This window comes from Plecotus auritus, assembly GCF_963455305.1.
Source record: "Plecotus auritus genome assembly, chromosome: 7".
NCBI classification, from domain to species: Eukaryota; Metazoa; Chordata; class Mammalia; order Chiroptera; family Vespertilionidae; genus Plecotus; species Plecotus auritus.
The window spans coordinates 71,771,885-71,785,792 of NC_137774.1; the positions used below are offsets into that span (position 1 = coordinate 71,771,885).

Sequence of the window (13,908 nt, forward strand, 5' to 3'; positions counted from 1 at the left end):
AGCCACCCCTCCTTCCCGTTTTATATTTCCCCCATAGCAATTTAAAATTTTTTTTAATTTAAAATTTATCTTTCATTTACAGTTTACATTCAATAAGCACGTACTACTTCTGAGACAGAGCATTAACTCAGTGGTTATATCTACTGCTTCCTGCCCCGCCCCCATAACAGAAGCTCAACGTCTCCAAGGAGGAGAGCTTTGTGGATAGTGGTCTCGGAGGTGCCGGATGTGGAGAACAGGGAGTGGGGCGGACAGCGAGGTGCGTGGTGTGGAGGGGTACAAGGCGCGAACGACAGGTGGAGGGCAGAGATCGGAGTTGGGCGGAGCACAGGTGTGAGATGAAGACCTGGAGGTGTGGGCGGGAGGCAGAGGACTGAAAATGTCGAGGGTTGGAAAGGGTGCGGGAGAACACGGGGGAGACAGAGACGCCATAGAGTACGCGGAGGTTGCGGAGAATATGGAAACCAGTGGCGGGCAGGAGACCCAGGGTTGGAGGGCCCCATGGGCCCTGGACCTCCACCTGCCGGCAGCCAGGGGGCGCTTCCAGCAGCTGCTTCCGAGCGACGGGAGCGAGGCGGAGGGAAAGGGTGTCTGAAGAGCGTGTAATTTCCTAGAGAGAAGCAGCGTCTTCACTCTGCAAACTCCGAGGCCGAGGACGCGCTGCTAGAAGACTGGGGGCCCTGGCGGGCGTAGGGGAGCAGAGGGAGGGAGGGGTCCCAAGGGGCTGGGAAGGGTTGGGGTGAACGAGGGTCCGGGACACCGAGCAGGAGGGGAGGTGAGGCACGTTGGGACGACTTGCAGGAGCTTCGAGTCTGGGGCCGCCCCTGCTGCCACTCGCCAGGTGCCCAGGAAAGCAGTGCCGAGACCCCGCAGCTCCCCACTCCGGGCCAATCCCGGTCCCCACAGCACAGGGTGGTCGGAGAATGACAAAAGTGCCCAGTGGCTGTGCGAAGGGAGACCCCTGGACGGATGGACAAGGTCGGGACCACAGGGCCAAAGCTGGACCGATGGGCGAGAGAGGGACCAATGCGGAATAGGTGCTTTCCTCCCCGGAATGTCGAAGGGGTGGTTATTTTTGTTTGTCTGACGTTTTATTTTGACATAATTCCACACCTAGAGAAAAATTTCAAGAAATGTACAAAGGATTCCCATGCATTCCTCACCAGATTCCCCAAATGTTAGGAATGATGCCAGCCACAGCAGCAATATTTATATAGATTTAGAAACGAAATGTCCAATAGGAAAATAAATTATGTAGGCAATCACATGTAAAATAAGCTTATAATATATATTTTAGTTGGCTACCTACTATAAGAAAGAACTTTTCTTCTCCCCCATTTACTTATTTACATCGGTATTGACTCATAGATTCTTACTTTATTCAAGGATATAATCCATTATTATTATTCATTTTGAATCTCAAATTGGCCCAGCTTGGGGCGGGGTCATTTGAAGATTTCATTGAGGAGCATAAGAAACTTCCTTCTGCTCCCCCTTTGTAAGCGCGAAGTCAAGTCCCGGGGGAGGTCCGGGGTTCCCAATTAATCCCCGCACCCACTAGTCTGAGACCTGCGGGCTCAGGACCCCCAGTCGGAGCCACAAGTCCTACTGAGGCTCCGCCCGAACGTCGCCACCCAATCCTGGGCTTTCCCCGCCTCTTTCGCGAGCCCTGGCCCCGCCTCCCGTGCCGATTGGTTGGGCTGCCAGCTCCGTGCAGCGCACGGAAGACCCGGAGAAGCGGAATTCTTCTGCCCCAATGGGCTCTGCCGCACGGGCTCCCCAGGAGCTCGCTTAGGCGTTCTCCGAGGCCGGCTCCCCCCGCCGCCCCCCGACAGGTGACGCGCGCTCCCCACCACCCGTGGGACGGCGCGCGGGCGCGGGCTCGCCCCCGAGAGGGCATGTAGGGGCGGGGATCCGGAGCTCGTGTTGCGCTGGCCTGAGGGGCCTGGGCCGCAAGGTGGACGCCGTGACTGCAGCGGCCGAGGCCAAAGGACCTGCCGCGGCTCGGTCCCGGAGAAAGAGGGCCCCGCTGCCGTCGCCACCCGGCCGGTGCCCGGTGAGGACGGGTACCAGCGGGTCGGGGAGGGTCCCCGGTCCCATGGCGCGGACGCGCCTCTCCCGGCGGTCCCAAGGGTTGCTGCTGCTGGGAGGAGGGGGGGGGTCCCCAGGCTTTGGGTACGGCGCTTAGGCCGCCTCCTTGTCCTTCGCCCGGGATTCGCCTCTTGACTCCTCGTCCCTCCTTCCCCAACACACCCCACCCTGGGACTGAGCCATGACACCCCAAATCAGGGAGCCCCACATTTGCCCGTCTCCCCCGACGGTGTCCACCCCACCGCACACTGCCTCCATCCTGGCACCCATCTTTGCGGCTCTGGAGGTACCAGTGAGTGACCTTGCACTTTTGCTGTTGTTGCATCCCTCCTTCCACTTTTGGTTATGTAGATTGTCCACTGTGGCTTTCAACTTCTTTTCAACTAACACTGAGAAATATATTTTACATGCAGACCCTGTGCCTGTAGATGTAGACTAATGAAAGATTACTTTAAAGGGAGATATTACCCTGACTTCACATTCCATTCCGTTCTATTCTGTTCTATTCTTTCCATTCCAGAAAACTATTGCTAACCCATGAAATTGATTTCAGGACCTAATCCGTGTGACCATAGTTCAAAATGCTTGTCTTAACCATCGGTCTTTCACTTCTGTTAGTCACTCCTGGCCTTTGGAGGATGCTGAGCTCCAATAATTAGAGAATCACGTGTAACCATATTATTTTGACATTTCTGGTTCTCAAGGCCAAAACCATTTCCAGGACTTGGTTTGGATTTTCTGGCTTGATTCAATCAGGTTTCTCTTGTTCCTCTTCCAAAAGCCCTTAGTCAGACGGGGGAAGAGATAGTGTGCGAGGTTGGTGCTAGATTGTGGAGCTATTATAACAGAGACAGATGATTTTTATTGTTGAGAGGAATGATTAAAGTTGAACTTTAGGAAGATTAACCAGTCAGCACTGCATTGTGTAGGGAGAATTGGAAGGACCGGGAGCTAGAGGGGAAGACCATTAGGGCAATGGTGGGGATTGAGTCCTGAGAAGGCATGGAAGGTGGCAGGCTCCGGTGTAGAGAGAATGAGATTTGAGGACTCGTTAGGCCTGGTAAGGAAGGAGTAAAAGTAGCTAAGTTTCTGATGGGGGCTGGGGGTAGGGAGTACGTTGGCTGTAATCTCTCTTTCTATAAGGCATCTCTAAGTTGCTTTGGAGCAGTGGTTCCCAGGGGACATTTACAATGCTGGTTGTCGGGACTTGGGAGGTGCTCCTGGCATCTAGCAGGCAGAGGCCTGGATGCTTGTTAAATATCCTTCATTGCACAGGACAGCTCCCACAACAAAGAATTATCTGGTGCAAAATACCAATGGTGCTGAGCTTGAGAAGCCCTGCCTTAGAATAGCAGTTCTTAATCTTGATCACTGCCACCTTTAAGCTCTCCCGAGAATAATGCCTATATACACCGAGAGTGGTGCATATAGTCATAGGAGGGTTCTTGGGCCAGCCAGTGTCACCTGTAACCTACATAGCTCATTAGTAGGGGAAGGTGGAAGGACAGCAATTGGAATCACCCAGCAGCTTTTTAAAACAGTTGGTTTTAGAGAGAGGAAAGGAAAGAGAGAGAAGCATCAATTTGTTGTCCCACTATGCATTCACTGGTTGATTCTTGTATGTGCCCTGACCTGGGATCAAACTCAAAACCTTGGCCTATCAGGATGATGCTCTAACCCAGTGGTCGGCAAACTCATTGGTCAACAGAGCCGAATATCAACAGTACAATGATTGAAATTTCTTTTGAGAGCCAAATTTTTTTAAAATATATTTTATTGATATTTTACAGAGAGGAAGGGAGAGGGATAGAGAGCTAGAAACATCGATGAGAGAGAAACATCGATCAGCTGCCCCCCGCCCATCCCCCACTGGGGACATGCCCGCAACCCAGGTACATGCCCTTGACCGGAATCGAACCCGGGACCCTTCAGTCCGCAGGCCGAGGCTCTATCCACTGAGCCAAACCGGTTTTGGCAAGAGCCAAATTTTTTAAACTTAAACTTCTTCTAACACCACTTCTTCAAAGTAGACTTGCCCACGCCGTGGTATTTTGTGGAAGAGCCACACTCAAGGAGCCAAAGAGCCGCATGTGGCTCGTGAGCCGCAGTTTGCTGACCACTGCTCTAACCAACTGAGCTACCTTGCCAAGGCTCATCCAGGAGCTTTTTCAAACATCATTCTCTCTTCCCTTTCTACTCTTCAGGACCCCTATTGGGGCCTGTACAAAGAATTCCTTGTTCTTGTGCAGTGGTTTACAGTTTATAGAAGAATTTGACGTACACTATCTCATCTGCCACTTTTCCTGTTTCACAGGAGAAACCAGCTCAGAGAATTGATGGGATTTGCCCCAGGTCTCCCACCCAGCAAGCCAGTGCCGAGGACCTGGGTGTTGGCACCTGAGGATGGTGGTTGTCACTCTCTTGTATGAAGGTAATTCTGTTGATCCACCATCAGCTGCTGAGCCAGGCTCTGCCTTTCAAGACCTTACTGATTAGGGCTTGGACTCAGGGATGTCTCCTAGGTGTTGGGTTTACCCTGAGGCCTTTGTAACCACCAGTGGGACAGCATTATCAAAGCAGGCAGTCTGAATACTGCCCTCAAACTGCTCTGTACCTCGGTTTTGGGGGAAGGGGAGAGAGGATAAGAGAGTGACCAACCATAAATTGTGAAGCTCTTGAACTTTCCATTTACATCTGCCTGACTTAAAAACATTAGGGCGCAAGTATTTACCTCAACACAATGACTATCCAAAGTAAAAAAATGTGAGTCCACTAGGATAAATATACATATGTATAACAATAAAAGTTTTATATGATAATGCTCATTTTTATTACATGCAGTAGAGATTGGTATAGCCGATGTAATTTTTTAAATTGCTGACTGGAACCCAAAGATATTAAGACCAATGACCAGGGCAATCTAAAAAGCAGAGCCTTAGACCAAAACAAAGGAAATAAAACTCATAATTCCATACAGATATGAAATGAACACATGTGAAAGCTTTTACTCAACTCCTGAATCAAGGAACCAGTAAGATCTTACAGCCAGTTTGCAAGAGAACCCAAGGAAGATTCTAGAAGATTACACTTCAGGAATATTGAAATGAATGTGCAGATGGAGGCAAAACTGTTTTCTTCCACAGTCGGAAGAATCATTTACATGTCCATATTTATTTACGTGGAGAGAGGGGAGTTATTGTCTATAGACTATCAGTTCCTAGTTCTCATTATTCTCTATAATGTATAGAGTTGTAAAAATAGCTCAAAGGTACTGAAAGGCTAGATTTATATAACCTGGCAGGGTGTGTTCTAGACAATGCATAGTTTTCCACTGAAGAACAAATTTTCCCTACAGTCTCATAATCTCAATGAAAGATATTTTGATAATGAAATAAGGCTGGTCTCATTAACTTTGGCTTGATTATTTGCCTAGGTGCAGTAAGTGTGTTAATTTACCATATAGGCTTTCTTGAGTTTGCTTTGCTGGAAATCTTCATAAGGGATCTCAGATTGAATTTTTAAAAATCTGGTATTTGCTCTCCTGAGGTATGGAAGCCATTCCCAGGAAGCTCTCCCCACCAGATTTTACCTGAACTACTTATAAATTTGCTCAAGTTCCTCTCCTCTTAAGGTCCTCACAATACCCCAAAGTATTTGAAACTTGTTAGATTGTTAAAAGATCCATTTTTTAAAAAGATGAAATCATGGCTCTCCCATTGATATAAAGTAAACAGATATTAATAATTTTATTTAACACATTAATGTGGAAACCTGTAAAGTATGACATATTTTTTTATGTTTTTTTTAATTGATTTTAGAGAGAGAGGAAGGGAGAGGGTTAGAGAGAGAAAAATTGATGAGAGAAACATTGATTGGCTGCTGCCTGCATACCTCCCACTGGGGAATTGAGCCCGCAACCTGGGCATGTGCCCTGACTGGGAATCAAAGCACTGATCTCTTGGTTCATGGGTTGACACTCAACCACTGAGCCACACTGGCTGGGCCAGTGTGACAGATTTAAATGAGATAATATATGTAAAACATTTCCTGTGGTGCCTGGCAGAAAGAAAACCTCAGGTCTTTCTTAAGTTGGTCACTTAATTGTAGACCACTTACTTCTCAAGGGCATCTATTCCATTGTATCTGAAAGCACAGTCTACAGATTCTTGTTAAAAATCCAGATTCTTGCCAAAACCGGTTTGGCTCAGTGGATAGAGCGTCGGCTTGCGGACTCAAGGGTCCAGGTTCGATTCCGGTCAAGGGCATGTACCTTGGTTGCGGGCACGTCCCCAGTGGGGGGCGTGCAAGAGGCAGCTGATCGATGTTTCTCTCTCATCGATGTTTCTAACTCTCTATCCCTCCTCTCCCTTCCGCTCTGTAAAAAATCAATAAAATATATTTAAAAAAAAAAAATCCAGATTCTTGAACCCCTCTCCAAAATTTTGGGTGTGGAATCTAGGCACCTGCATTTTTTTTTTTCTTTTTGAGAGAGGAGGGGGAGAGAGAGAGAAACATCAGGTAGTTGCCTCCTGCACTCTTCCAACCTGGGATTGAATCCACAACCTGGGTATGTGCCTGGACCAGGAATTGAACCTGGGACCTTTTGGTGTATGGGAAGATGCTCCAAACAACTGAGCCACACTGACCACCTGCACTTTTATCAAGAGCCCTGAGTAATTCTTATGGAGACAAGAATTACACATACAAATAATTAAAAGTAGTATGTAAACTATACTTAGCTTCATTATGTGGATGTTCTCTTTCTATTTCATTTTTAAAAAATTAAATCTTTATTGTTGAAAGTATTACATATGTCCCCCTTTTTCCTCCATTGACCCCTTCTAGCCTGCCACCACCCCAGGCCTTCACCACCTTATTGTCTGTGTCCATGGGTTATGCATGTATGCATACAAGTTCTTTGGTTGATCTCTTCCCACCCTCCCACCCTCCCCCTTCTTCCCTCTGAGATTCCACAGTCTGTTCTATGCTTCTATGTCTCTGGATCTATTTTGTTCCTCAGTTTATTTTGTTCATTAGATGCCACATATGAGTGAGATCATGTGATACTTGTCTTTCTCTGACTGGCTTATTTTGCTTAGCATAATACTTTCCAGGTCCCTCCATGCTGTCTCAAAGGATAAGAGATCCTTTTTTTTTTTTTTTTTTTTTTTTTTCACTACTGCAATGTAAATGTACCACAGCTTTTTTATCCACTCATCTACTGATGGGCATTTGGGCTGTTTCCAGATCTTAGCTATTATAAATTGCACTGCTATAAACATAGAGGTGCATACATTCTTTCTGATTGGTGTTTCGGGTTTCTTAGGATATATTCCTAGAAGTGGGATCACTGGATCAAATGGCAGTGATTTTTTCAGAAAACTCCATACTGTTTTCCACAGTGGCTGCACCAGTCTGCATTCCCACCAGCAGTGTACTAGGGTTCCCTTTTCTCCACATCCTTGCCAGCACTTGTCATTTGTTGATGGTAGCCATTCTGACAGGTGTGAGGTGATACCTCATTGTCATTTTAATTTGCATCTCTCTGATGATCAGCGACTTTGAGCATTTTTCCATATGTCTCTTGGCTATCTATCTGTCCACTTTGAAGTGTCTATTTAGGTCTTTTGCCCATTTTTTTAAAATACATATATATTTTTTTATTGAATTCAGAGAGGGAGAGGGAGAGTGATATAGAAACATCAATGATGAGATGATGCATGCTCCCTACTGAAGATCGAGCCCACAACCCAGGCATGTGATGTGCCCTTGACCAGAATGGAACCTGGGACCCTTCAGTTCACAGATTGATGCTCTATCCACTGAGCCAAACCAGCTAGAGCTGTCCATTTTTTAATTGGATTGTTTGTCTTCCTTTTGTTAAGTAGTATAAGTTTCTTACATATTTTGGATATTAAACCTTTATCAGATGTATCATTGCCAAATATGTTCTCCTATACAATGGGCTCCCTTTTCGTTTTGTTGTTCAGAAGCTTTTTATTTTGATGTAGTCCCAGGTGTTTATTTTCTCCTTAGTTTCCATTGCCCTAGGAGATGTTCTACGAGAGATGTCTGAGACTTTGCTGCCTATGGTTTCTTCTAGGATTTTTATGGTTTCACAATGTACATTTAAGTCTTTTATCCATTTTTAGTTTATTCTTGTGTATGGTGTAAGTTGGTGGTCTAGTTTCTTTTCTTTTTTTTGGTATGTATCTGTCCAATTTTTCCAACACCATTTATTGAAGAGACTGTCTTGACTCCATTGTATGTTCTTGCCTCCTTTGTCAAATATTAAGGGTCAATTTCTGGGGTCTCTGTTCTTTTCCATTGATTTATATGCCTGGTCTTGTGCCAGTATCAGTGGCTTTGTAGTGTAACTTGATATCTGGTATTGTGATCCCTCCAACTTTGTTCTTCTTTCTCAAGATTGCTGTGGCTATTAGGGGTCTTTTTTTGGTTCCATATAAATTTTTGGAGTATTTGTTCTAGATCTGTGAAATATGCTGTTGGTATTTTAATAGGGATTGCACTGAATCTGTAGATTGCCTTGGGTAGTATGGACATTTTAATGATGTTAATTCTACCAGTCCACAAACACGGTATATTCTTACATTTGTTTATATCTTCCTCTATCTCTTTTTTCAACGTCCTGTAGTTTTCCAAGTACAAGTCTTTTATCTCCTTGGTTAAGTTTATTTCTAAGTATCTTAATTTTTTTATTACATTGGTAAATGGGATTGTTTGTTTAGTTTCTTTTTATGAGACTTCATTATTGGTGTATAAAAATGCCATCGATTTCTGGGTGTTAATTTTCTATCCTGCTACATTGCTGAATTCCTTTACTAAATCTAGTACTTTTTTGGTGGAGTCTTTAGGATTTTCTATATACAATATCATGTCATCTGCGAATAATGACAGTTTTACTTCCCCCTTTACATCCAATTTGGATGCCTTTTATTTCTTCTTCTTATCTGAGCACTGTGGCTAGGACTTCCAGTACTATATTGACTAAGAGTTGTGAAAGTAGCCAAAACCGGTTTGGCTCAGTGGATAGAGCGTCGGCCTGCGGACTGAAAGGTCCCAGGTTCGATTCCGGTCAAGGGCACGTAACTTGGTTGCGGGCACATCCCCAGTAGGAGGTGTGCAAGAGGCAGCTGATCGATGTTTCTCTCTCATCGATGTTTCTAACTCTCTATCCCTCTTCCTTCCTCTCTGTAAAAAATCAATAAAATATATTTAAAAAAAAAAAAAAGAGTTGTGAAAGTAGACATCCTTGTCTTGTTCCTGTTCTTAGGGAAAATGGTTTTAGTTTTTGCCCATTGAGTATGTTGTTCGCTGCAGGTTTGTCATATATAGCCTTTATCATGTTGAGATATGATCCCTCCATTTCCACTTTGCTGCAAGTTTTTATAAAAAATGGGTGCTGGATTTTGTCTAATGCTTTTTCTGCATCTAATGATATGATCATGTGATTTTTCTTTCAGTTTGTTTAAGTGATGTATCACATTTATTGATTTGCGAATATTGTACCAGCCTTGCATCCCTGGAATAAATCCCCCTTGGTAATGGTGTATGATTTTTTAATATATCGCTGGATCCGATTTGCTAATATTTTGCTGAGGATTTTAGCATCTATGTTCATCAGAGATATTGGCCTTTAATTCTCTTTCTTTGTAATGTGTGGTTTTTTAAAAATATATATATTTTTTTATTTCAGAGAGGAAGGGAGAGGGAGAGAGAGATAGAAACAACAATGATGAGAAAGAATCATTGATCAGCCGCCTCCTGCCCGCCCCCTACCAGGGATTGAGCCTACAACCTGGGCTTGTGCCCTTGACTAGAATTGAACCCAGGACCCTTCAGTCCACAGGCCACCACTCTATCCACTGAGCCAAACAGGCTAGGGCTTTGTGGTGTTTTTATCTGGTTTTGGAATTAGGATAATGCTGGCCTCATAAAAAAAGCTTGGAAGTGTGTCTTCCTTTTGGATTTTTTGGAATAGTTTGAAGAGTATAGGTGTTTTTCTTTGAATGTTTGGTAAAACTCCCTTGTGAAGCTGTCCTGACCATGGCTTTTGTTTGCTGGGAGGTTTTTTTAAAATTTATTATTATTACTGCTTCCATTTCATCAGTTGTTATTAGCCTATTCAGGTTTTCTGATTCTTCCTGATTCAGTTTTTTTTTTTAAATAAGTCTTTATTGCCCTGACCAGTTTGGCTCAGTGGATAGAGCGTCGCCCTGCAGACTGAAGGGTCCCAGGTTCGATTCCGGTCAAGGGCATGTACCTTGGTTGTGGGCACATCCCCAGAGGGGGGTGTGCAAGAGGCAGCTGATCGTTGTTTCTCTCTTATCGATGTTTCTAACTCTCTATCCCTCTCCCTTCCTCTCTGTAAAAAATTAATAAAATGTATTAAAAAAATAAAATAAAATAAAATAAGTCTTTATTGTTCAGATTATTACAGTTGTTCCTCTTTTTTCTCCGCATAGCTCCCCTCCACCCGGTTCCCACCCCACCCCATGCCCTTACCCCGCCCCCACTGTCCTCATCCATAGGTGTTCAATTTTTGTACAGTCTCTCCCCATACCCTCTTCCCCCCAAGAATTGTCAGTCCACTCCCTTTCTATGCCCCTGATTCTATTATATTAACCAGTTTATTCTGTTCACCCTATTTTTTTCCACTTGATTTTTAGATTCACTTGTTGATAGATATGTATTTGTTGTCACTGTGTTGTTCAGAATTTTTATCTTTACCTTTTTCTTCTTCTTCCTCTTCTTAAAGAATACCTTTCAGCATTTCATATAATACTGGCTTGGTGGTGATGAACTCCTTTAGCTTTTTCTTATCTGTGAAGCTCTTTATCTGCCCTTCCATTCTGAATGATAGCTTTGCTGGGTAGAGTAATCTTGGTTGTAGGTTCTTGCTATTCATCACTTTGAAAATTTCTTGCCACTCCCGTCTGGCCTGCATAGTTTCTGTTGAGAAATCAACTGACAGTCATATGGGTGCTCCCTTGTAGGTAATTAACTGTTTTTCTCTTGCTGCTTTTAATATTCTCTCTTTGTCTTTTGCTCTTGGCATTTTAATTATGATGTGTCTTGGTGTGGTCCTCTTTGGATTCCTTTTGTTTGGGGTTCTGTGCGCTTCCTGGACTTGTAAGTCTATTTCTTTCACCAGGTGGGGGAAGTTTTCGGTCATTATTTCTTCAAATAGGTTTTCAGTATCTTGCTCTCTCTCTTCTGGCACCCCCATAATTCTGGTGTTGGTATGCTTGAAGTTGTCCCAGAGGTTCCTTACACTATCTTCATATTTTTGGATTCTTTTTTCTTTTTGCTTTTCCGGTTGAGTGTTTTTTGCTTCTTTGTATTTCAAATTTTTTACTTGATTCTTGTGATCCTCTAGTCTGCTGTTAGATATCTGTATAATATTTTTTATTTCAGTAAGTGTATGCTTAATTTCTAGTTGGTCCTTTTTCATATCCTCGAGGGTCTCGCGAAGTTTATCAGCCTCTTGAAAAACCTTTAAACGTGGTTTTGAACTCTATATCCAGTCATTTGCTTTCCTCCATTTCTTAAATTTGTGACCTGTTTCTTTGTCTCCGCATTTTGGCTGCTTCCTTGAGTTGATAGAGTGGCTTTGTGTGCTAGGTGTCCTATAGGGCCCAGTGGCTCAGCCTCCCCAGTTACCTGAGGTGGACACTCTTGGTGCACCCCTTTGTGGGCTGTGTGCACAGTCTTGTTGTAGTTAAGCCTTGATTGTTGTTGGTATCACTGGGAGGAATTGACTTCCAGGCCAATTGGCTGTGAGCATCAGCTGTGTCTACGCTGGGAGAACTTCTGTGCTGGAGACACCCTTATGGGAGAAGACTTGCAAAAGCCTCTGTGCTCAGCTTGGATGGGGCGGAGTCTCAGGGCAGTGCAGACAGCATTGGTTTCCCGTCAGCCCTGCCCTAATAGGCCCCTGTGTCTCAGTGTCCCGTGGTAACCGCTGCAAGCACCTCTGAGAGAAAGCCGCCCTCGAGTTCCACCCGCTGCCAGATAGTCCAGTTTCTCCCCGAATGAGTCTGGGTCCCCAGAGACTCGCCCGGAACTGGAGTTCAGTGCAGTCAGGAGCTTTTGTCTCCCCCTCGCTTGAGAAAGCCAGCCACGCACTCAGTTGCTAGTCCTCTCTGCGTGTGCGTCTCAGTACCTCTGCCTCCTGCAGCTCCTCTGAGTCTCAGTGTGCTTTTCTCTTTCCTTCTAGTTGTAGAATTTCCACTCAGCCAGCCTTCCTGTGGTTCTGGATGATGTCCATTTTGTCTTTTAGTTGTAGTTTTGAAATTGTTGTGGGAGGCAGCAGTTTAGGTGTTTACCTATGCCGCCATCTTGGTTTCTCCTGTCCCTGATTCAGTTTTGGGAGATTGTATTTTTCTAGGAATTCGTTCATTTCATCCATGTTGTCCAGCTGTTGGCATATAGTTAGTTGTTCATAGTATTTTCTTAAATCCTTTGTATTTCTGTGGTGTCAGTGATTACTTCTCCATTTTTGTAGTCTGATTTTATTTATTTGGGTCCTCTCTCTTTGTTTCTGGATGAGTCTGGCTAATGGTTCATCAATCTTGTTTATCTTTTCAAAGAATCAGCTTTTGGTTTCATTGATTTGTTTTTAGTCTCTATGTCATTTATTTCTGCTCTAATCTTTATTATTTCCTTCCTTCTACTTACTCTGGGTTTTTCTTATTTTTCTCTTTCTAATTCTTTAAGTTATAGGGTTAAATAGTTCATTAATTTTTCTTATTTTTTGAGGTATACCTGTAGTGCTATAAACTTCCCTCTCAGGACTGCTTTTGCTGTGTCCCAGAGATTTTGGGCTGTGTGTGTTCATTTTCACTTGTTTCCAGGAAGTTTTTTATTTATTTCTTGAGTTCATTGGTAACCTATTCATTGTTTAATAACATGCTATTTAGCCTCCATGTGTTTGAATGTTTTTGAGTGCTTTTACTGTAGTTGATTTCTAATTTCATTCCACTGTGATCTGAGAAGATGCTTGATATGATTTCAATCTTCTTGAACTTGGAGAGACTTGTTTTGTGTCCTAACATGTGGTCTATCTTTGAGAATGACTCATGTGCACTAGAGAAATAGGTATATTCTACAGCTTTGTGGTGAAATGTTCTATAAATATCAATTAAATATCCATCTAATCCAATGTGTAAATTAGATTCACACATTGTTATTTTTTTCTCTGGAATATCTATCCAGTGACGTCAGCGGGGTGTTAAAGTCCCCTACTATGAGTGTATTGTTGTCTATCTTTCCCTTCAGGTCCTCTAGAAGTTTTTTTTTATATATTTAGTTGCTCCTATATTGGTTTCATATATGTTTACCAGGGTTATATCCTCTTGTTGGATTGATCCCTTTAGTATTATTGATCCTTTTAGTGGCCTTTGTTGTCTCTTGTGATGGCCTTCATTTTGACGTCTATTTTGTCAGATCTGAGTATAGCTACCACAGCTTTTTTTGGTTTCCATTTACATGGGAAATTTTTTTACATCCTTTCACTCTCATCCTTTGTAAGTCTTTTGTTTTGAGGTGGATCTCTTGTAGACAGCATATAATTGAGTCATGTTTTTGTATTCATTCAGCTACCCTATGTCTTTTGATTGGAGCATTTAATCCATTTACGATTAAGGTTATTATTAATAGGTACTTATTTATTGCCACTTTATTCAATTTATTTTATTTTTATTTTTGTATATTTCTTTTATTGATTTCAGAGAGGAAGGGAGAGGGAGAGAGAGAGATAGAAACATCAATGATGAGAGAGAATAATTGACTGGC

The 13,908-nt window shown here is 43.5% G+C and overlaps 1 protein-coding gene across 2 annotated transcripts in view; it reads left to right on the forward strand.

Moving 5' to 3' along the window:
• The first annotated feature begins 1,720 nt into the window (after positions 1-1,720).
• Positions 1,721-13,908, forward strand: part of FLYWCH1 (FLYWCH-type zinc finger 1) — a 34,583-nt gene continuing 22,395 nt past the window's right edge. For both annotated transcript variants that reach the window (XM_080677691.1, XM_080677692.1), the window contains exons 1-2: positions 1,721-2,056; positions 4,406-4,522. The gene's annotated coding sequence lies outside the window, so the exon portion shown is untranslated. The remainder of the gene's footprint in view (positions 2,057-4,405; positions 4,523-13,908) is intronic.